The following is a 24,630-nucleotide window of genomic DNA, read 5'->3' on the forward strand; positions in this document are numbered from 1 at the left end:
GTGTTAATTACACTTCCGATCATTTTCTCAGCTTGTACTCACGATTAGTTTATAAAAACCATGGAAAGCGTATAAATAATAATGTGACATGAATCTTCAAAATTTTATAATTTGTTTCAATTATCGAAGCTAGTAATTACTGCATGCAAATCAGAGATTTCTATGCAATTTTTCCGAAGTTCCACAAATATGAAATAGTCAGACGGAGAGGGGGTATCGTTTTAGAGGGGGTCGGCTTAAAATTTCTTACACATTTCCAATCCTAAGAGACTGTTCTTAAGACCGGTTCTGCATACGCGAATTTTTCGATTCGACGGAGGTATGCGCCTCTCTAGCCGGTAATCGATACCAGAACTCCGTCGAGCATCAGGAATTCGTTCCGTCCGTGCGTGGAATTCTCCTAGCTGGAAAATAGCATTTCCTCGCTGTCATACATTTTTATACGATACAAGGATGTTCCCCGTCAACGACAGACCTCTTCTTAGCGCTCACAATTCTTCTGTCTCTGGCCAGTAATCAAGATTCTTCTTGAACTCCTTTCGGGAACCCTTTGTTCCTTGCGTTCTTTCGTGCGATTCAACCGATTGCTTATGAATGATAAAAAGTTCGATGACTCGTTTCCAACGGAAAAAGTATTTCAGTCGCAAATTTAGTAATTAACGCTTGCAAAAACGAAGTGGCTGGTACGTGCGAAATTCTACGTCAAAGCGTAGTACTAGACGTGCGAAATGTTCGAAACGTAGCAGCATGTGTTCTAACTACTGTAGAATTGTTACGTATACGCGCATATGGAATTTCACGTATTCCAACGACGTGCAAACGGAGTGGTGCACGCTCCAAATGCTGGCAAACGGAGTGCCGCGTATTCCGTTCGCGTGAAAACGCAGTTCTACCTGTCTTGTCGCGAAATTCGACGCGTTTCGGTATCGCGGATACGTAATATCACGCGCCTGCGATAGAAACGAAGCTTAACTTACGATCTCCTCGGATTATTTTGCCGAGCGAATTTATCCAATTTCAAAATTTCGTTCAACGAAAATCGTGGTCCGTCGGGTGGGAACGATTGTTAATCCCGCATCGGTAGGCTTTTCGTCGATTTATCCGCGAGAACTTCTGGGACCCCTGTCGACAATCGATGCAGAAGCAGGCTCGACTATCCGGAACGCGTTTTCCTTATTCCCCGAGGACGACGATCGCTACGACTGAGTGAATACCCATAGAGAAAGACGGAAGGACGAAGATGGTGGTTAAGAAAGAGATGGAAACGAGAGAGCCGGAGTGAAACTACGTCCGCGGTTGAGTATCCGGTATCCACGGCTAATTAGCCACACCTCCGCTACGCTCTTTTATCATCCCAACGTTTCCATCGCTTTCTTCTGTTATCCGCTCGATCCGCGAACCGGCCGGCGTGTACTCCTCTCGCGGAACGCTTCGAACCCGCTTTTGGCCGCGGCAGCCGGAGAAATTTGCGGTCAACGCGACGAATCTTGCGGAACGCCGTCCCCTTACCGTGGGACGAATTAATCTCCGCCAGCTACTAGCTCGTCTTCCTCCTTTTTCTCTCTTTCCTTCTTCTTTTTTCTCTCTCTTTTATATCTACAACCGTGGATCTCGGAGCGAGAACGCGTAAAATGGAACGGAGATTCGAGGATCGGGTTTAGTGTAACGATGAACGCATTCCGCGGTAACTGTTCTTGGACTCGGCATTGAATTGTAAAAAAATATAATCGAAAGCAATCATTTTGTAACGGATTTCTTGATTTTATTCAAATAATTGATGGATTTGTAGATCCGAAAATTTGGGCACTCAACTTTGGGGTCGGGTTGGGTCGGAAAATGATCTGATTGTTTCAGAAAGTGTTTTCAAGCCTTCCTGATGTGACATAACTACAAATAACCATACTGCATTGCGAAAGCAACTAGTTAGTTAAAATGAAGAATACTTCACGGATAACATTGCGTCTGGTTTATAACTTCTTTCTTTCTTTTTTTTTTCAAAATATCTTGTACGAATCTAGTTTCACCAGTTTCTCGAACATTACGAATGCAAGATCCGAAACGACATTCTCCACGGCGTCTGAACGCGTTCTCGTCCAAGACGTTTGGACACTTTCGTCACGGTCGGATATCGTCTCCTCGGTACGCCACTCTTCATTTCCGCGCGCTCTACGAGCGAAAAGTCGGTGCCGGGTATTTTGCGGCCCCCGACCGTCGGGAAGTTACTCTAATTCCTTGAAACTGCGCTCTCTGTTTACGAGAGGAAATCAAAATCAAGCTCGGAAAACGGCGCCCTTGTTCCGTCAACGCTTCAACGGCTCGGATAGAGTAATGGGATCCGTGAGCTGGTAGGACACCTCGCGTTTTATTGTCCTAACTCGATTTATTCTTCCCAGGATATCCGTGGAACATCGTTCAACGACTTTAAACGCGTTTCACCTTTCTCCGATGCAAGATGCAATTCCGCTGCACTTGGAAGCACTTTCGACGAAAGATAAAAATGCTTTGCAATTAATTACTCGTACGTGACACTAATCGTCTCGCCGGTACTTTAATAAGTTCTACCGAATTCATCCGGAATACCGCAAATCTAAAATTATTTATAAAGATTATTTTAGAATTCGGTACATGGACATAATTCTTTCTCTGTAATAATAAATTAAACAGCTAAATTGCGTGATAGCAACGATATCTCCCCGGAATTTCAATAATTAAGCATCAAATCGTTCGGAACTTTACGCGAGTCGTAGTCACGAGCAAGAAAACACCTTTTCTTTCGTTCTTGGTTTGCTCAACCCTAGGAATCCCATGCAGTGAGCCACGCGAATGGAAAGGCCAAGTATGATTGCGTGAAACGGTCCGTGGAATCGCGATGAAAATCCATTATCGGCGTCGGAAAGAAGCGGAAGGGTTGTCGTGGAAGTCGAAAAAGGAAGGATCGGAATTTCCATTGATTGTGGTCAAACCGGAGGTCCGTTGTATGCAGTCAGATTGCCAATGCACGGTTTGTTTGCCAGAGGTTCACGTGACCGTTGCGAATTAGGATTAAACCGCGCGTATCGATCAGCGCGTTGCTCTTCATTAAGGAACGCTACGTGCGACGAATTCCCCTGATCGACCCCCTCGTCTTCTTTATTTTTTGGTCCTCCTGGCTCGCTTTCGTCGCTGGATCGAGGATCACGAGATCGCAGGACGATCGCAGAGATTAAGATTAAAGTAAGATTGAGCGTGTCTAGACGCTTCGAGTCGCTTTGGCAAGTAGCACGAGGAATCTTATGAATTTCGTTTCTTAACTGTGAAGAGTCGGACTTCGATTCTTTCTAATTCACCGGAACACGACTTCGCCTTTCACTTCGTTTACCGTGGAAACGATGAGTCTTCAGGTTTAAGATTATAGGTGGAAATCTTAAAATTTCTTTAAGGGGGTGATTTCAACCCTGGTATCGCAGTGGTGTAATTAGGAAGGGGGGAGGGTGGTCTTGGACTATTACAATTTTAGGATTATAAATTTCTAAGATGTTAAAATTCTAAGATTCTGAGATTCTAAAATTCAAAAATTCTAAAATTGTAACATTTTAATACTGAATGATCGAACTTCCCTGGTAAGATTTTAATGCATTAGACTTAACGTGCGACGTCGTCTGGTCTAAAAATGATTCCGACCAATCGATCGTCCATCAAATTTAGTTGTCCCTCTTCGATTTACGATATCCTGTGTACGTGTACTCGGAGCCGCTGGTTAACGGGAGGCGTTATCGGACGTCGAGCTACAAAGATCTGAGGTATAGCCGATAATATCGTCGGCAATATGAATGACAGCAGGGATAGTTATCGCCAGTATACGCGGCTACCTTTTGCCTGGAATTATCTCCCTCGACAACGATATCGATTGTCCCGGTAGATAGCGTGGCGTGAGTCGGCGCTTCATTCTCAGTTTCGCTTCTTTCCGCTCCGATCGGTTTCGAGATAAACGCACCGCGCGTGACCATTAAGTCTCGCGACTTTGAAAAGAACTGCAATCATTTTCTTTTTAATTTTTCATCCATCATCCGACTAAAGAATACATTTTATCCTTCCAATTCTACATCGACACTTGAGAATAATCGCAGAAATTCATATCCCGTGTTTTTCAAAATAACACATTGGACCCAAATTATTTTTACAAACATCCAAAAAATGTACGAGGAATCCAAATATGAAAAAGGAAAAATTGCCCCGGAATTATGTTCGAATCTGTCGAAACACACATGAGCAATACTTCCCGGTAAAAAGAAGAAAGCCGACGAGCGTGTACTTTGAAAGGAAACAAAAGAAAACAAAAAAAAAAGAGCCCGTCTAGCCGACGAAACGCTAAACGCAGAGTCCGGACGTTCGTCCGTTGAAATGCTCACTGCGGAAAATTCGGAAAGTTCCGGCAGCGGGGCCGTAAAACTTTCCGCCGCTGACTTCGAGGTAACAGCGTTTTTACTCGCGCTCTCGAAAAAAGCGAAACACGAGAAAAAAGGAGAAAGAAAGATCAACCGAGCGGAAAGGAGAACGAACGGGAGTGAGAAGGACGGTTCGCGAGTAGAGACTCGCCGCGTAAAACTCGGCCCCGGGTAATCGAAGCCACTCTCGCGGCCGTTTCGTTTCTCGCCGATCGGGACGGGCGAAAAAAACGAGCCTCACGACCCGCTCCGGCGTGGCGACGGGCACGGGGGAGGGGGGATCATCGATTTTCAACAGGCGTCCGACGACGATGGGACCAAGAGAAAGAGAGAGAGAGGGAGCGGTAACGCGCGGTGGCGCCGCGAAAGAAGCCGGCACACGGACATTTAAATCTAAAAACGAGCGGACGAAACTCGGCCCTGGGGTAATTGGAGGGTCGTGGAATTTGTTGCCCCGCCGACGTGGTGTGAGGCCGGCCAAGAGACGCTGAAATACGAGCGACGGTTAAGCGCGCGCTCTCGGCCGACCCTGTTGAGCGAGAGAAATAACGGGGACGGAAAGAGAAAGAGCGTAATACCGAGGAAGGGAGGTGTACGAACGCGCCCAGACGGAGGAGAAAAAGGGACAAGTGTGCGAGGAATTGTGTCGGGTGGTACTGAAGAGAGGGACATGAGGGAGGAGAGTGGCGGATAATCGGGGCGTACCGCAAATCTGCGTGCGTGTAAGCGAGTTAGAATACAAGCGAACCGAGACGGCCGGAAGCGATGGAGAAAAGGAGCAGGGAAAAGGGGGGAGGGAGGGGAAAAAAAAAAACACGAGAAAGCCGGAGAAAGAAGCCGTATGGACCCACCGACCCTGCCGGCCTGCACGTGGAATGAGGCAACAAAAAAAAAGAGCCACGCGGATACAAAAGCGAGAGAAAGACAAAGGGAAGGGAGACAGCGTGAGGTAATGGGTCATAGGTGCGAGGTTTGCGTGTAATTGGATTCATCCCCCTCGCTACACGTTTCACCTCTTTCTTTGTCCCCGACGCACGCCTCAGCCCTTTGGTGTACAGTCTGCTTAAAACAAGCGCAGACTTTATTATTTTAATACTATTGATTTCATTATTGCAACTGAATTTGCAATTCTAATATTCTTGACCGTTGCCTGAAGATGTTAACCCTTCGTCAAAAATCCTTCTATAGATCAACGCTGTTCTGTCGTTTGCTTTTGCTAAACGGAAGGGGATGAAAATGTAAACTGGGTGGACTAAGGGTCTTTTTTCACTTATATTAAGATTTTTGTCACCTGTCTCTTTACTGAGATTTTGAAAATTATAGCACCCTGAACCATCCTGAACGATTTTGTATAGAGAACTACTCGATGGTATCGAGCAATTTAGTAAAAGTCCTTCCTTTCTCTTAAAAAAGTTTCCAAATAATCCGGATAAAACACAGAATTTCTATGCCTACACTTATTTTAAAGAGGCTATATGTCCTTATAAAATGAATTAACCCGTGCGCAATCACGAGATAGATGACACGAGGGGCGGTATTGGTCGAGAGACGCATTCCGCGTTGTTGTTGCCGCCGCAACTGCTGGGTGCCCGCTTCGCGCCTCCGCTCTCTTATCTTTCTAACTTTTCCGTACTCGCTGACGTCAGTTGCTTCCCCTCTTGCTGCTGCTCCTCCTCCCTTGCACGCTAGTTAGCTATCCTTCTCCACCCAGCGTTGTATCCAATTCCGCGCGACGCGACAGCTTCTACGGTAGCCACGCCGCCCCTTCTCGCCCCAACGTGCGAAATTTCAAACTTCCAGCGCGGCAGCGGCGGATCGTAAAACTTGAGGTGGCTGTGGGAGTCCGACGAGCGCGACAACGATCACCAAACGAGAACGGTCGCGCTCGTAACGTAACACGACGACCGCGTGTGTGTGTGGGTTGTGCGGCGCCGACTCTGTGTGTGCGAAACACGACGGAGACCGCGCGCACCGGACCGGAGCGGATGTAAAAGGTTAGAGTGGGACCCGCCTTGGAATTGCTCGTACCGCGCTCTTTAACGTGGGCGCGTAATGCAGCGATCCGTGAATCCATTGCGCGGCCACCGTGGAATGGACTCGTGAGCTTTATTTTTTCGTCCCTTTTCCTTCCCTCCCTTTCTATCCTCGTTCTTCGGCTCTCGTCCTTTCTTTCCCGGCTTTCATTATGACTTCGAACGGGATGAACGCTAAGGCACGGTACTTTAGAACCCCGGCTCGACTGAATCGATGCCGATATAGGTGTATCCGGTGATGAGGTGACGGGTTTTTTGTCGGCACAGTCAATTAAGATCGCTCGTAATAAGGCAGCCACGCTCGTAAATGTCCGACGCGAAGGTCCGTCTCGTTGCTGATGCGAGCGGTTCGAAAAAAAATCCCACGGGTTAACCGAAAGTCATAAAGCATCGCGACGGTGTGCGTAAAGCGTGCCAGCAGACACGGTTCGCCGCCCAGTCACACCGGATCGTTTCCCATCGACAGACGGGGAGGGACAGGGGGAGGGGGGGGGGGGGGGGGGGGGGAATTATCGTCCCCGAAATCTCGACGACTTTTGACTCGGACGTCACCGTTAAATTCTCCGAAGGATCGGAGAAAAGAAAAAGGAGTGGAAAGGAGAGCGCGACCGGGAGGTTGGGGGGAAATGAACGAGCATCGTGAAAAGAGCTCGTCGAAACTCCGGGTGGGCTGATCGGCTGGAACAATTTCCGAACGATCGATTCGGCCAGCGGAGGCTGCACACGGTGCAACGAACGCGGCCCTCGGGGTCACCCGGTATAAATGTCGCCGCTTGCGGGATCGTGGCTTCGAGCGTTTAGCAGCCCGCAATCGGCCGACTGGTGTGTTGATTCCCCGTGCCGGCGATATACAGAGCCAAGCCGGGTGAGAGAGGCAGGGCGACTGAGCGGGTCGGGGGGCGGGAAAGAGAACCGACTGGCAGGCAGGCAAGCGAAGAGAGAACGGGTCGGGAGACAGCACAGGCGGCACGAGAGAGAGAAGAATACAGGGCGTGCGCGCAAGAACGACATAGAAATAGCGCGCGAGGAAGATAACCACGAGGGTGAGGCGAGAGAGAGAGAGAGAGAGAGAGAGAGGGTGGCAGAGGTTGGAGCTTGGCCCGGCATGGCGCGGCCTGGCTTTGCCTGGCCCGGCTTGGCCTCGTGCTCGACCCTGCCTGGCCTGCGGCCGCATGTTCCTCCGGCCTGGCTGGTGTGTGCTCCTCTTCCTCCTGCCGCGGCAACCGAACGCAAACGTCTGGTTAATGAGGCGCACGCACACACGCTCGCGCGCACGCGCACCGTACGTGTCCCCTCGACGTCGACGCCCTCCTCTTGCACCTCCACGCCGCGGTGAGTCCTCCTCATCCTCCTTCTTTCCTCTCCGCCGGCCTCGAACACAATGCGCCACGTCGCGCTGCCTAGGCGTCACGGTAATGACATACTCCCACATGCACGTTATGTCCGATATCGTGCCGCCTAGCAGTAGCAGCAACGCCGCCAGCAGTGTTACCACCACCCAGCGACACCGACACCGACACCCGACACCAGCCCACTACTACTACTAGCCGTCGTCTCTGTCGTCGCGACCGGTAGCGGCAAGCGGTAACAGCAACAGCTACGGCCGACAACGTCGTCGTCGTCGTCGTCGTTGTCGTCGGTAGCAGCTGCGACCGGCTGTCCGGCCAGGAAGCCAGCGTGCAAACTGCCCGATACGGTCGCGACCGTAATTGAACAAGCCGCGAAACCGTGGAGAATTATTTTTTCATCAGCGGTGCGGCAAGTGTGCGTGTCCTTCTGCTGGGCGATCGATGTCGAATCCGGTATAGAGGACCGATGCTCGCCATGTCCGGGATCCACACTCTTCTCTCGTGGTCCACTTGAAAAACGCCAAGAATCGGATGCCAAAAATGGAAGTAAACCAAAGGACTTTCTTACCTAACTATTCGGATCGTCAAATCGAAACTTAAGACACTGAGGATTCTACTTTGATGAACAGCATACGGCTGCCCGTTAGATATTACGAATTTGTTTTACAACATCCCTTCTCAAAGTTATCCTACTTTTGGAGGAGCGAACAGTATCGGGGACGCAGGGTTTACAAAGGTACAAGAATAGAACTGGTAGACATGGGCGTGGAGAGATCGTCCGATCCGAAACGATATTGACCTAACTCGGTTGCTACCCAAGTGTAATTGACCAGCCGTTTGAAATTTAACAAACCCAGATGAAAAGTGAAGCTAAAGTAGATCCTAATCCTAAGAGGACCTCCCCTGTACCCTGAGTCTCCCAATTTTTCAGTCTCTTTCCCTGAAATATCGAAGCAACAAAACAAAGTCTTTGTTCCCTTAACAAAAATTGTCTTTCGAAAGGAAAACGCGGTGCTCGGCATCGACGAGCCTTATTTGGAGTCCCGTTTGAAACGCATTGCAGTCTGTTCAAAGACGACTCTTCTCCATTCGCGATCGATTGCACGCTATCCAAGCGAGCCATCCGCAAAAGAGAACATCCCAACTCGCAAATCGTCGTCGAACTCGGCAGTTGAATTGTTCCGACGCGTCTCCGGATGGAACGGTTCCCATTTTTCCTTTTTTTCTTTTTTCCTTTTCTTCCCCTCCACCGCAAACGATCCGCGCATATTCTAAATTGCGAGGCTGGATAATGTTTAACGGCGGTGAGAGCAGGGATGATGCTTCGGGCAGGGTGGGTTGCATTTAAAATCCATCCGGCAGCGCGTCGTTACCGGCACGCATCGATGTAAACCCGACCCATGCTCCGTGGAGATTAATATTCCCACATGCAATCAGAGACCATGGTAGCTAGCCGGGTACAACTACACGCTCGATGCTTGCCGTATCGATGCGGCTGATTGCTCGCAGAGGAAACTGCGTCTGACCTTAGTTATCGCCCGCGGACCAATGAAACACGCCAGAAATTCGACTGGTCACCCAGACCCAAACGGTGCGTTCCGTCTTGTCTGGCAGGATCCTGTTGCAGAACCGGCTTCCGATATCTCGTCATTTCCAACCCAGCCACCGAGCGACGGGTACGGGATTCATGACGGATGCTGGGCTTCGTGAATTTTTCAAATTCCACGCTAGCTTACTCGTTTCTCACCTTTTCTCTTTTCCTCTCCTTTCTTTTTCACGTCGCCCTGATTTGTGCGCGCCGAGACTCCGGCAAGATCGTAAAACATACTGTTACGGTATGTAGATGCTTTCTTATTTACGCTTTTCGAGTGGAGATTATGGGATTCTTTGTCTTCGACCTTCCTCTTATAAATTAAGGATCTTGAATATTTTTTCAAAATTTCCTTCGTTTTACTGCTCGCATCTGCACGCGAGGAAAAGTGGAGAGAAAGGCGCTATTTTACGACGTTCAGAAAGTGTGGAGGAAATTCCTCCTGGGACGGCTTTCCGGCGTATCAATTTTCATCGTCGCGCGCTTATTCCGCGTCTCCATCGGAGCAATTTCATTTGAAACGCGGGAGAGAGAGTGCCGTTCGTTCGAGCGTTCCGCTTGCCAGCAGGAAAAATCGCGAACGCCCGAAAAGTATTTCAACGGGTTCCTTTTTTCGAGATCGGCTTGATCGGTCGGTACCTCGCTAAGAGATTAATCCTGTCAGCGCTTGCTTTACTTCTCCCGTTTTCCTCGCTGAAAAAAGGAAGTTCCGATCGGAGGAATCTTACGTAGAATCGATCTCTTTCCAACTACTCGTTCTTTGACTCCATCTCGGACGTTTGTAGGTTATCGTTCCAGGTATGCGCGTTTTTCCGCCGCGCGCAATCTTCTACGCTCGCCGCTCGAGTGTTTGTTCACGCGTGAAAAATCCCCGCCGGCGGCGGCCTTTCCACCTGGCCAGAAGCAGCTCCGTGCAGCGCGTGCGGCCTGTTTAAAGGCTGATTCGCACGGTGCAGAGGAGTCTTGGCGCCTGCGAAATCATCGACACGGAACTGCTCAGGCGAACGGGTTTGAAGGCTGTTTCGCGCGAGACGGGAAGGAAAAAAGGAACACGCGAAAGCTGAACAAGGTGAACGGAGATGAAAGATTTCATCGTTATCTTGTTGCGTATCGAACGGCTGATTTTGAAACAGTGTTGCTTAAGCTTCACGCTTGGTAATAAATTTCACCCTCGCTTAACGTATGTCGCGAAATACATATTTCATATAAATTTTAAGTGAGTATGAACGTATACGGATCTAAAATTGGGTTGCCAACCTGACTTATTTTAGGCCAAATTCCGGGAATTTGGCATTTTTTAAATTCGACTGTAACATAAGATTCTCAAATCAGACCTAGAATTCGATCACTATTCATGTTCGCAGTCTGATCGAAAGTCTCCGCGGCGAAAGGGTTGCGGCAAGTGTAAAGGAAAAAGAAAAATTCCGACAAATCCTCGTTAGAGGCAAGTGGAAGCGAAGAGAAGGAGAGAGGCGGCACGGAAAAAGTTGCTCGAAGTGTGGGGCGGTAGGGAGTCGACAGGAAGCGAGAAAAACAAAGCGTCGGGACAAGAGGCGGCGGAAGAAGCGGCAGACGAAGAACGCGAGAGGATAGATGCGATGGATTCTGAAGTGGGATGGGCTGGAGTGGAACGGATGAACGACTGGATGGATAGCGCGATGAAACCTTTGAAGAGGAAGCATGCGTACTGCCGTGTGCCGGTCGTTGCCGCGCCTTTTACATTTTCCAGCCTGTGGCCATCGGATTTTCCAACTGCACGCAACAGTCCGGCTCTTTTATGCACAGGATTCAAACGCGTAACGGTGCTGTTCGTATATCTTGGATCATTCTCCTTATACATGCAGAAAATCAGTTTCAAAATTTCCATAAAGTATTTTTGGGAATCCACTTCTAAGTGAAAAGAACACAAAATTTTGTAATACAGAGAATTTGTAAATATATACAATTCCCTTATTCCTGCTTATAGTATATTTTCATTTAAAAATCCTTTTCCCGTGGTTTTGAATCGATGAACGGATTATTAGATAAAAACAGGAGCAAAGGGGATGGTGTTAAAAATGGCTGGCTCGAGGTGCTGGCAGATTTTAGTGGATTGAGCCGGCAACGCAAGACCGCCGGTGAAAAGTGAGGAAAGCTCCGCGGAAAATAAGTACATTGACGTGCCGGCGAAGAATAAAAGCCGTTCCTCTCGGTGGCGGGGTTGCAGTCTGGAATTTCCAGAATTCAGCCGGTACATGCGAATGCGTTCGAGTTGCGAGCGGAAACCGCGTTCCATGGTGCTCGTTTCTGATTTCACTCGAACGGCCACGAGCTTCGAAACTGTTAAATGTTTTGCCTCTGGTACAGAGAAATTACTCGTCGATACCCGGCGATAAATTATCCCTGCTACTTGAACGCGAAACGCAGAAATTGTGGTGGTAATTCAGAAATTAAATCTAAATTCAACAATCTTTTTAAGATAAAACATTCTAAGCGAATCAAATTCCTTATTTTAATTTTTATCAACCAGTTTTTCATTCCCCCCAACAATTTCCTTTTAGAAACAAAACATATCTAGTTTTGTATCACGTTAAGCCACCCCTTCATCATTGACAGCCTATGTGCAGCTAAAAAAAAAGAAAAGGATGGATTCGATCGATCCGCGCCGATCCTAAATGCCTGTCTAATAATTCACGTAGTCGAAGGCGGGATCAGCCGGAATCACACTTGAGAGGGTCCAGATTACACGAGCCGAGCGGCCGATCGAAATGGAAGCGCGGGGGTGGCGATGGTGGTGGGAGTACAGGGGGTGGCAAGCAGCGGTGAATTCGAAGCGACGGGGTTCGATGCGTGACACGGTAACGCAAACAGAAATCCGACACGCCAGCCAGCAGACACAGAGAGGACAGGGTGTCACGGAGGGGTAGGAGACGGGGGGATGGGGGACAGACCGGTCCGGAACAGGGGTGGGCTTATGCCGTTCGTTCGTTCGTTCGTGTTGACTGTGGATCGTGCTCTCTACCCCCGTGGCCCCTGACTTCCCGTGTCGTCGTACGAGGGTGGAAACGCGAGTTCGTCCCACAATGGAAGTCGCACGCGCGACACGCGTGCTCCGGGGGGAAAGAAGAATTTACAGAGGACAGAAGCGGTCACTTGTGCCAGCCGAGCTTTTGCCTCTTTTTTTTTTTTCTTTTTTCACCCCAAACCCCTTGCGTGCTCGACCGTGTCGACTGCGATTCTACCACCATCAAAAACGTGTTTCTTTCTGTACACACAAGAGTGTAAAGTTTAAGAAATCATTTTTTGATATTATATACTCGCTTTAAGGTAAAATTAATTGCAAATGCAAAAGCGAATGTTGCTCTAACGAAGAGCCTGTGATAATGAAAAAATATTAGAAAATGAAGAAGATTGGATGGGAAGAAAGTGTAAGATTAGAAATCCGAGAGTCTCTCGCGACAGGTTCCGACGGTGGATCTGAGAAACTTCTTCACGGAGGAAGAAATCGTGCGACGTTCAGGTTTTCTCGTTCTCAGCAGTTCCTGGTACTCTTCCAAGATCGTGAACCGTTCCTTGCCAGAATTGGTTTAAGAGTTCGCGACCTTTTCCGCCACGGGATGACCCAGCCGACTGGCGTGGATCGCTCGTTTCAGCAATCTTGCCTTTCTTCTTTGGCAAGATTGAAACCGCCCTACCGCCTATCATCCACCGTTTAGTCGCCTCGAGCAACAAAATTGCGTTTGCCCTAGCGTCGATCGAGAATTAAATCTCGCCGACTAATCTCGCTATTTCCTTGCCCTTCCACGGGAAATCATCGAGGGATGTTTACGTTTCGCAGAGAAAAGTGGAGAAACCAGTAAAACCCTGGTAAAAGAAGAAAAAGGAAATCATTTTTAAACCCCGACACCTTTCGCGGAACATTTCCTTCTGTCTCCGGGCACGCCTTTCGTCGCCGTTCGAAGAACGCCGTGCCACGAATTGCCGGCGTAAAAAAAAAAAAAAACGAAAGCGAAAAAGACCGCTGTAAGACACAGCTCCCGGCTCTATCGGGCCCCGTGCAGTCGGCACGAAAATGCTACCGGGTTCCTCTGGTCCGGATTCGGTAGCAGCGAACCGCGGTACGCTCGTCCCCCGTCAGCGATTTCACATTTTTTTCTCCGGTCAGCCGTTCGTTCGGCTCGGCTGCACGGCTCTAAGCGTGTACTTTTTAGCGCTGATCTTTACGGGACAGTCGACGCAGTCCCCCTGCTTCCCCCCACCTCGAACCCTGTGCGGCTCTGCACGCGCTACCTCTTTCTTCCCGTTCCCGTTCTCCCCCCCTTGAGGCAACACTAACCCAACCCATTTCATCTCTCTCTCTCCTCTCTATCCGTCTCCGTTCCTCTTTCAGCCGGTATAATGCGCGCCGGCGGTAAGCCGGCTGGCAGCTGTCTTCCGTGCAACCAACAAGCCTGGTCTGGCCCGTTCCACGACTCTCCATGCGTGGAATCTCCGGAGATTCCTCCTCCTCCTCTGCCGCTCCTCAATCTAACCCTTACTCTACCCACCGTTGACTCTAACACCGTGCGATCAGCTAGGTGGCTCCTCGTCCCACGCGTTTGCCTGGCCTTTCCATCTTCTTCCCTCGCACGGGGATCTTATCGCGTCTCTCTCTCTCTCTCTCTCTCTCTCTCGTCTACTGGCTTCCAGTCTGACGCAAACGCCGTCTCTGTCTGGCAACACTCGGCGGCCGTATACGGCTTCGACCCGGCACCAGAGAACGGGACGCGCGTTGAACGGAGAAGGACGGAGAGGAAAACGGGTCGGTGGATGGAGTCAGAGGATGCCGAAGTTTCGTCCGAAGCGTGGACGGGACAAGTATTGTCCGAATCCCGTCCCGCTCCGGGCTCAGGGGTCCCGTTTCAAGCCGCGGCTGAGGGAACACTCTTCTCCGCAAGGCTTCCAGTCAGATATGAATCTTTTGTGCCTGCAGGCCGGCCCGCGCTCGACGCTTAACGGCAGGGGGGCATCCATCGTCGAGTCGGCGAGCAGAGACGATGGCGGCGGCGACGACGACGACGACGGAGGAGGCTGCGTAATAATTTATTCGGTTTAGCTTCGCTGTCGGCTCTCTTCGACGCCGGATCAGGGACTCCCCTCGTGAACGTACGTGCGCGACGTACAGTCGTGGCTCGTCAAGGACGTACATGCTGTATGCCGTTGCTGTACGGTCGGTACTGATCAGCCACGTGGAGACACTGCGCATTGCAGTTTAAATAACCAAATTTTTTCGGCATTTTTCATGAGAAGAGAAATATTTGAATTTTGCGTTTAAAAAATTTGATGATGCTTCAGATTGCACTTATTTTGCAGACGGCTGTTTCAGGATACTTTTCAGGACAATTTTCCTTTCGAGGAAAAGATGCAATAAGGATCATATAATCAACGCTGCCGCAGCGTGGAGTCGAATTCCGTACCTTCCGGACCTAAAGTAGGGCAATTTGACTGAATTTCAAGCCCTTTAGTTTCAGATCCTTAGAGGTACTCTTAATTTTAGTTTCCTTTACTCAAAATCATTCGATTTTTAAGAGCAGGATATTCCTCCACGACTAAGGACCTTCCTGACTAGTCGGTTCTTCCGAGCAAAGATCCGCGTTTAAGACCTGACTTTAATAATTCATTGTTTAGGTTTTATCTTGAATGATTTGCGAGCACGCGGTTGGCTCCGTATGATAATAGGAAAGTTAATGCGAGCTGGGATCGTAAAAAGTTAACGCGGTTCCGTGGTCTTGCCGTAGCATGACTTCTGATGGAAAAAGTTAACGTATTCCGTGAAGTTCATACCGATTCTTTCTCTATACTCGATTTGCTATCATCGTGCCCGAGGAAGTACTACGTATAATTCCTCGAGATCCTGGTTCAACCGGAGGTGGTATATGTAGGGCAGTTTACAACGGAACCCATATGGAGATCCGGTTTATCAGCGACGAGAATCGCCTGAGGAGCCGGAACAAGGCGACGTTCGTCGAGTGGAACGGGTGGCGGTGATAAATTCGGAAATCACTCCGGCTCGCGAGACCGAAGTGCCGTAAAACGTGTCCGGCTAGTCGATAATGAACGCGGACAGGCCGGAATACGTTTCCGCGGTATCTTGATAGCGGCACGGATGTAGGGCGGGGCAGGCAGGCGTAGTGGGAGCAAGCCGGAGGTTCCGGTTTTCCGGGATCGGCGTTGCAGACATGCCGGACGCGGCTTTTCGGATGATTGGCCGGCCAGCGCGGCCGACACGATCGGTTTCCGGTCACGGGCCGTCGGATTCCAGGTCGCCGCCTCGCTTGCCAGTCGACCGACCGAGCCGCGGACCCTTATCGATTCGCGCCTCGTCGTTAGCGATCCGAGAGGGAACCGCTCGGAAACTCGAACGACCACTGCCAGAGGAGTGGCTTTTTACGACCAGACGGACGCCGTTTAGGGTCAACGAGGAAAAAAAAACGTCCCTGCCGCGATTTCTACGATAATGGAAGCGAAACCCGTCGTCTTACGCTCCTCTGTCACGTCTCTTAACACCTCGACGATTGCCTCGGCATTCGGTCAAATCGAAAGCTATATTTTCTGTTTATCTTAGTTTTTCCGTAAGTCCGGGCATAAAAATGGCCAGAGTTATTGCACTTTGGATGATCAACACTAGTTATAAGACAACAAATACCAAAGGTTCATCCCCAACCAAATATTCTAATTTAGGTTCCTTAATTTTTAGAGGGCCGGGATTTTTCCTGAGAGATAAGGTATTTTATTTACACAAAATTCATATATTTGTGGAAGCAACATTTACTGTAGAGTTTTTAAGTTTGTTGCTGGCCCAAAATAATTTAGTATTCCTTACCAAAGTGCAACACATAGCCGCACAAATAAAACTTCTAAGTAATCTTCCAAAAACCGTGCTGTCAATCCCCTTGAACAGCAGCATGAAATGAAACTTTTGTCGCGGACTTGATTTCGATTTGTGGGTACAATTGAACTTGATCCCATATCTAGTTCCATCGTAACTGTAATAAATCGTTAAAATGAATGGAACCAGCGGGTTTCCCTGGTGCGATGTAGTATAGGAGGGTCTGTACGAGGCTTCCTAAGTATATCCGACTGGAAGGTGTTGGCCACGGTGGCCTTGCTTCCGATAAAACCGCGCGATTTGCGGCTCGAGCGGAGACGTGGCGCAAAAAACCCTTGGGAACCCGATCGCTGAATTCGAGCTCTGGTGCTAGTATCGCTTCTTTTTTTTTTTCTTTGCCGAGTTTTTTCCTGCCGCGAGCGAACGGAACGGGTCGTGAACCACCGGGTTGGACGGGACGGGAGAGAATTCTGTTTCTACCTTTTTTTTTTTCTCCTTTTCCCTCTGTCTCAAGGCAGGAGGTAAAATGTTAAGTAATACCGTAAGTAACGGGGAGAGAGGAATGGAGAAAGGAGAGAGAGAACGGCGAAGTATGTCGAGTATCTAGTGTCTCGAGGATCGATAATCGAGCGGAAAGGTAACGAAGCGCGTTCCGCTATAAATAAAACAGGAGTTCCTTCGTGAGACGGGCTGCGAAAAATGGTGGAAACTTGCGCCGAATTAGCGGACGTCGGAGTCCCCCAGACTGTAACGACTTCCTGGAAAAGTTCGACTCGTCTGGGGATTTTCAAACGAGCCACCAGCTATCTCAGCACCGACCCTCTTTTCCTCGGTGAATAGATCGCTGTGATTCCTTGTTTTTGAATTTCTTCCTTCCAAATGATCGTCTTCTAAAATTATTCGATTAAATTTATAGGGTAAATCGTTGATAACCGATCCTTCATCTTCGTTAATTTCTTGGTACGATGAAACAAAGCAAACTATACTCTCGATAAACAGCACGGTTATCGTTACACTTTCTTCAGATTGCCGAAATAATCTCTTCTCGGTATTGTCCACTAATCTGGGCTATATTTTGACCGAGATAAATCCAGTGTTATCAGTTGTCGGCTTTCTACAGAGTGATTGATAATTGCGCAATGGACCTTGCTCGAATGATATCAAACGCTATGGCTAATTTTAACACTAAATCTACCGACATTTCACGTATACCTATTCTTACCATGAGTGGAGATTATGAACAAAATATTTGAAATACATTGTACGTATAATATAAGAAAAATCGTGAATTTAAATGGTCATATGGCAAATGTTGTATGCAGGAAATTCCAAACGAAATATTAATAAAAACAGTCATTCGACTGTGATAGGTTTAGTGTTAAGATCGTAATATGGAAAGTTAGAAGAATTTACACCTGTCTAATGAAATTTCAATTGGCAATGGGAAGCGTCGGATCTGTAGAACGAATAGAAAGAGGATGAATCAACGAAACGAACCGTCGGCAAACATTCTATCCGGGAGGAGATATGTAGGTCTTGGGAGTGTTTTGCCGAAGAATTCCACGGGATACGGGCGGTTCGCTGAAAAACCGTCTGATTAGCGGGTGGAGCAATTTCGCGGGTAACGCAGAGAGCGTTTCCTCGTAGCGGGCCGGCTTTACGAGAAGGTTGTTCAGAATTCCAGCGGTTCGCGAACACTCTGGTGTACGAGGTGGAGGGTCGGTAAATGCCACGAGCCCTGCAGGAAAGTCGATACCTCGGACTTCCGCCGGTCAGCGGCAGCCTCGTAAAAGAAACACCGCCGCGAGAAACAGGATCACCGGCTGCGCTATGGGCGGCGATCGCTTGAAAAAGAATCGACGCCCGTTGCGAGGGCAACCTTTCTCAGCCTGCACGGTTATTTCGCAGTCTAGGCTCGCTGTGTTGTTATAAATAACGAGGAAGGAGGTTAAATGTTGAAATCTTAAAAATGTCTTTGAATATGAATTATTAATTACCTACTATAATTAAGCAAACTTTGGAAACAGAAGATATTAGTTCATATGAAACGCGATCAATCGTGAGCAAGTTTCGTGCGGTCGAATTTCCCGAAAAAGATCACGAACTTATCGCCGGTTCCAGCCGTAGATCCCGGCGCAAGATCAACAAATATCGACGCCGTGCGTGTCCAGAGCTGTAGGAACGATGAGCGAGGGGGTGGTGTTCGTCAAATAAACGAAAACGTGAAAGGAGGATCCACGGCTGAGAGACTCTTTGTTCCGTCACCGAAACCCAAACACTTTTTATGCCCGCAGCGAGTACGACCTCGGTGTTCGTGCCTCGGTTATCCTCTCCACGCTCGCCGAGGTCTCGTCCGCTTCTCTGGAAGTGTGTCGTCGGTCTTTCTCCTTTTCCCTGCTCGCCTCACTCTTCTCAATATCCTTCTCCCGGTCGCGGGTTCGGCTCAGCCGGCACTGGCATCCCGCAGCACTCAACGGGGGCCGGGTCGTTTATCTAAATGGCTACTGGGTGGCCTGGCTCTCGCATCGTCCTGCCCCAACACAGACCAAAACTAACCCAATCTCACACGGGACTGTGGAAGGTAGCGGTCGAACGGAAGAAAGGCCCGGCAAAACAAATGTTGATCGAGTCGGGTGTGGGGTTAAATCGATACTAGTAAATAAGAGTTTGTACTTTATACTAAGAAGACAGTACAAAGGGGTATTTTGTTGGATTCCACGTTTGATGTCTTTGAAATGGTGTAGGGCCTTTAATGAACCTTGATAATTAGAAGTTCTCCAGATGTCAACATTCTGAGATGTCTATCCTATCGACTAATGAACCTCGACAATTAAAAGTATCAATATTTTGGGGATGATCATTTAATCCTAGCCCTGGCCAGTTGGATCAAGGTGTACTGACGTCCCATGTGCACTTAGTGGGTCCCACATCTGATGCTTCTGAAATAATCTAGAGCAATGATGATAGGTTCCAATTATTCCTAGTCAACATTCTGAGATGTCTATCCTATCGACTAATGAACCTCGACAATTAAAAGTATCAATATTGGGATGAGCCATGAGATGATCATTTAGTCCTTGCCCTCTCCAGATGGATCAAGGTGTACCGACGTCCCCTGTGCACATAGTGGGTCCCGAGAGGCGGAGACGGACCATGGAGAGAAGGAGGAGGCCGGAGCCAGTTCCGAGTATTCCTCATGGGCTCGTTCCTGGTCGCCTCGTTGTCGTTCCTTCACGTAATGGAGGTAATCCGACCTCGTTGAGAATATTTAACGGCCGGCCGCAATGATACCGTGCCACTTTCCCGCCACTTCCTAGTATCGTTGTTATGCAATGAACACGCTGCCACCTCGGGACTGTTTCAATGACTACTGCCGCTCCGTTGGAGCTAGCTCTCTGCCTCGTTTCGCCGCGCCTAGATCCGACCATTAAACGCCGTCTGCGTGCCAGGACAGCTCGTAACACGCGTCCCGACAGCCAGTCTACTATTTTCAGAACGCTTCCCGAATTTTTGACGTCAAGCGGTTGCGTCACCGAGAAGCGGGAGGAGGAGACACTGCCCGAGGGATGAGATCACGTTTACGGGCTGTGTCAGTTTTGGAGGATGTTCGGATGCTTTCAGAATCGGGGATTTTTCGGGACAGAAGAGAACGAAGGGGTTTCATTTATCGATGACATTTGGTAGGCAGTTTTGGCTTTTGTATAGCAGCATTCGATCATTTTTACCTAAGGCTACTTTGTGATTTGAACTTTCGTACGAATTCCTTCAGGACCTCCAATGTTGCCCTCGAAAGGACAGCGAAATAGGAATTAGTCGACGTCGTTACACACGTACACGCGAACTGCGAAAGCACTTGACGCTAGCACGTTACGTAAGGCAAAGTTACCGAAACGACGATGCGGTAGCGATACTCGGTGGTAACTTTCTTGCTGGCGCTTCGTTAACCCTAGATGGTCCTAAGGGATCCTGGCTTATCCCCACGCGTTTCTAGCTTACTTATAACTTACTTTGCTTCGTTCAACTATTAATTGCCATGGCAACTCGCGAATCGTTAGGTTGCGTCGAACGTCAGTACTGGGTGGTGATCAACCCTCTTAGAGTTTTCTACTTGTATCCCTTACTGAAATTTTGTTCTCTTAAATTAAAATCAAAGAATGATTTTTCTGAATTTGTTCCTAAATTTAAAATTTCAAGCGTGGTTTTGAAAATCGTTCGAAACGGTACACCCGTTAGATGACTAATCTGACGCCCTCCCACGCGGTTCATGCGCGCCTCGACGCCCGTGGAACGGCCAGTCCCTCGTGAATTTTTTTAATCCGATTCTCCGCCGCGTTTGCGTGGCCGCCGCGTTGTTTTCCGCCCTGTCCGCGTGTCCCCGTCCCGTTCGTTTAAAATGCAAACTCGTGGTCCGCGGGGTTTTAAAACACCCGCTATACCCCGGACTTCGTTGCGCCGCAAACTTGGCCCGTCCCGTGCCTCATACGGATTTATGGCACCGCTGACGTGCTTCTATTCTGGAACTCATCGCCACGGATTTTAGACGCGTTTCCACGCGCTCTTCTCTAGATTTTGCTTTTCAAAATTCCTGTCCTCCCTGGATTAATTTAGAAAAATTTCAAGCGTCTGCATTTAAAATACACTTTATTGCAAAAGAAAGGAGAGAACCAGCGAAGTTTTGTATTGCAAAAGGAATCGCTGTGTACGCCCATGAACAGAATACCGTCTGGATACCGAAGCGAGATAGGAACTGGAAAAGGAAACCGTAAAAGGCGTCCCTTTCGCGCGTTCAGCACCGGCTTATGCGTCGTTCCCCGAGACATCGTCCCTCTTTTCCTTCTTCAGAGCGCTGGAAGCCTCTTTCCCCACGCAATAATATTCTTTGATGCGAGCTGTTCGTTATCCCGAGTCGCTTCGCGAGCAAATGGATCCTCGAGGGCTCTGAAATCATCCCCCCGGTCAAGCTTTCTCGATCGTCGAAAGCTTTGGAAGAGTGGAAGATTCGTGGGAACGCGGTTCGATTCCTTCGTTTTTCTCGATTCGCGGTGTCAAAAGTCATCCGATCGACGGTGAAATTTACAGGAGAAGCTGTCGATGGTGTTTCTTATATAAATGAATTCTGTACTAGGAGTGACCGTCGGTTAACCGACGAGTGATTTCTCCATCTTTATCTTGGATAGCCTGCGTCCCATTTGACAGCTGCCTGCCATCAAAGAATTCTCGTATGTCATCCCCTGGTGTATCGCCTCCGTCGGCTATCGACCCTTATTTGGTGCAGCAGGATGGATGGGGCCGGGATCATGTCCCGTTCTCAGGTTACACGCGTTTAACTCTCTGATCTTGGCGAGGTTATAGGATTTCGTTGCTTTTGGCGAAAGCAGACCGTCTTTGCAGATCTCCTTACCAGTTGGGCAGCGTCTTTTAAACGGATTTTCATTGATTTTTTCCAATGAACGCAAGTATCGGGTTTCGTGTCAAACCTGAATGATAAGTACTCTCGAATTCGAATGATAGGTACTCTTAACCCGAACCCAAATAATACTTTCAACCCAGAATTCGAGGTATTCACAAATATTCCATATAATGTTGGATGACCAACCGAATGACTTAATGTAGATTATAAGTCCAAAATCTTAGCAAAAGTATGTTTCATCTAGGACTACTTAGACACCCTCCTCACCTAGGAAACCTAACATCTTTGCCCACCGAAAATTTTCGTCCCCGTATTCAAACAGTGAATACGCAATTCTACAATAGATCTACGTCGAAATATAAGGCAACGGGTTAATAATTAAGTTTTCAAAGTTTAGACAGTAATGTCCATATCTGATAATTCAATTCGCCTCATCGATTAGAAGACTACAGACCGATCATACCACGTAACTCTTATCAATTTATCATCCGATCAGAATAGATGGTTCGGTGTCTGAAAAACGCGATCGAAGGTGTATAACAATAATCGTGCCGAGAACAAAGCACGGTCGCCTCGTGTTCCGTTTCTATTAAGTATTAAAATGAGCTTGAGCCGCTTACGAAGGAGAGCCTTAAAGGTGGCGTTACATACATATTCAGTTATCGACACGCGTCTATAGACAGAGATCTCGCGTCCCGTGGAGGTATGCAGGGTTTATATACTATCGCGCTTGTTACACGCCAATACGCATTGCGTGACACGTATTCAGCCGTGAAACTTACCCTCGACGCGGGTTTACATAAGCGCTGGCCAAGATACGTACTACACACACCGTCAAGTAGGTTAATCTCCGCCCGTTTCGATCGAACCACGGGGCTATCTCTCGAGGGCTGGACGATGTCTGACCGCGGAACTCATGGATTGTCAACGATTATTGGGGCTCGAGGGATCGAGGTCGCGGATCGTCCCTATTACCTTGGCTTTCCAGGCACACGCGTCTCTGCTATTTCCCGATTACCGGAAAATATCGTCTTTGATATTTTGAAGAAGAAAATGTGCACTTTTATTGATCCCTCAGGGGCTGGTACTCTGTTTCTCTTAACATTATTCTTCTACTAGAGACGAGGTCTTCTAGCTTCACTGAAAATTCTAATCCTAACTTAGTTTCTAATCAAAAAATATTATAATAGTCGGTGAAAATTTTGGGAAGGAACTAGGCTAGATTAAAATCTACTATTCTTTTTAAAATTTGAAAATTTAAAGACTATATAAGGAATTATTTTTCATCGAAGAAGTTGATTTACATTTAACCATCGGAATAGAAGGGACGTTCTTTTGCGGATAGGTTGGTCTACTTCAGCGGTTTAAATAAAAGTTTAAATGAAACTGCTGGATAGAATTTAATAAAGTAATACTAGGAGGAGGACGGTTCAGCCCCGATCATTTCTTAAAACTGAGAATCCGCCTCGAGGCTGAAATAAAGGCGAAACGCCTTCGTCGTACTATTTTATTAAATTCTTTTTAAGAGCTTTCTTCGGATCGAAGGAAGGGGCCAGCCATTGAAAAAGAATTCTCCTTTAATGGTGTAATGCGAAAAACTTGATCATTTTACCAAACAATATTATTTTCGCAATTAATACTGGTATGAAATTCAAACGAATAATTCAGACAAACGATTTTTGATTCGACTTCCAACTTCCCGATAAATAACACAATTCGGTTAAATCGTACTTTATTTTGGTGCAAGATCGAGCGAAAAGCGAGCGGTACCATTCAGTCGAAAATATTTTGTCGACTTTACACAGACAGTGTCTGCAGCATCCAAGAGGCGCGAGATTATTCTGGTCGTTGAGTTCGACGAGTAATGTTAGTATTATGATATTCCCGATAAACTCGTTTCAGAATCGGTAAATGCCGTTTTAACCCAACACGATTTTAGCAATGTTACTATGCTGAAAAATTAAACGATCGAGTCGCTTTGGTATTTAAGAAAACATCTTTGGTTTCTGTTCGACCTCGGAGGATCGTCGCAACGATTACGCGTAATTACGGGGGAGGCCGATCGTTTCGATTGGGTACGGGTGTTATCTTAAAGCGGCGGTCACCTAGATATCGGCATTGTTATCCTGCCTGACCGCAGCCACTTAACCGACCCGTAAGCCCCACGAGTTCAACTTTACCCTTCAACAGGTGTTTAGGGAAATACAATAATGTCGCGCATGCGCTCGCAACTTCTTAAGGTCGCAAAGTTCGCCGGAACAATCTGACCGCGGCCATGCCCGCGGACCGTGACGCCACTTCGCGCCGCAGTTAATTGAGTTTCTGGGGTAGTTGGAAGTTTTTCCCTCCGCGGCGAACCGCGGAAACGGAACCCATCGGAACCCGGGAAAATGTTTCGTAGAAAATCGTGCCACACCTTTCTTTTTCTCATATCCGTAATCGTTCCGAGGGTTTTCTTTAAATTTTCTTTGCAATTTCCTTTGTTTTGAAACGGGAACCCTTTATATACAACGAATATAGATTAGAAGAGTTGATCTTTATTTTCAAGATATGATTTTAAATTTTCTATAATTTATATGTAAATTCTAATTCATTGCTTATAACTTTTGAAAATTTTGCACCCCCTTTAAATATTTGTTTCTCTTTACAAATGTTTTGAGATCTTAATTTCCCGGGTATTTATTAAATTCAAGTGTTTTTAGGTTCGCTAATTTGTTTCATGCTCGTTTTTTTAAATATCCATAAAATAAATCATTGAAAATAGGGGTTGTAGTAGGTTCCTGTTCTGGTAGGAAGTTTCGTTACCGACACGAGATGGAAGGTAACTGGGGTTGCCTAGCTTACCCACGAAGGAAAACGGAAGTGCTTGTCGATAACGAAATTGCAGGGATCTAGCACTCGTCTGGCGCGATGGTAGAGACCATTCCGTTTCCTGTGCAGTTGCACACAGCGGGCTAGATGGCACTGGGGCGCCTA

General features: G+C 47.9%; 1 protein-coding gene across 5 annotated transcripts in view; it reads left to right on the forward strand.

Moving 5' to 3' along the window:
• The window catches only part of LOC117604737 (uncharacterized), a 54,250-nt gene that overhangs the window by 24,090 nt on the left and 5,530 nt on the right, over window positions 1-24,630 (forward strand). The window lies entirely within an intron of this gene.

This window comes from Osmia lignaria, chromosome 5 (assembly GCF_051020975.1).
Source record: "Osmia lignaria lignaria isolate PbOS001 chromosome 5, iyOsmLign1, whole genome shotgun sequence".
NCBI classification, from domain to species: Eukaryota; Metazoa; Arthropoda; class Insecta; order Hymenoptera; family Megachilidae; genus Osmia; species Osmia lignaria.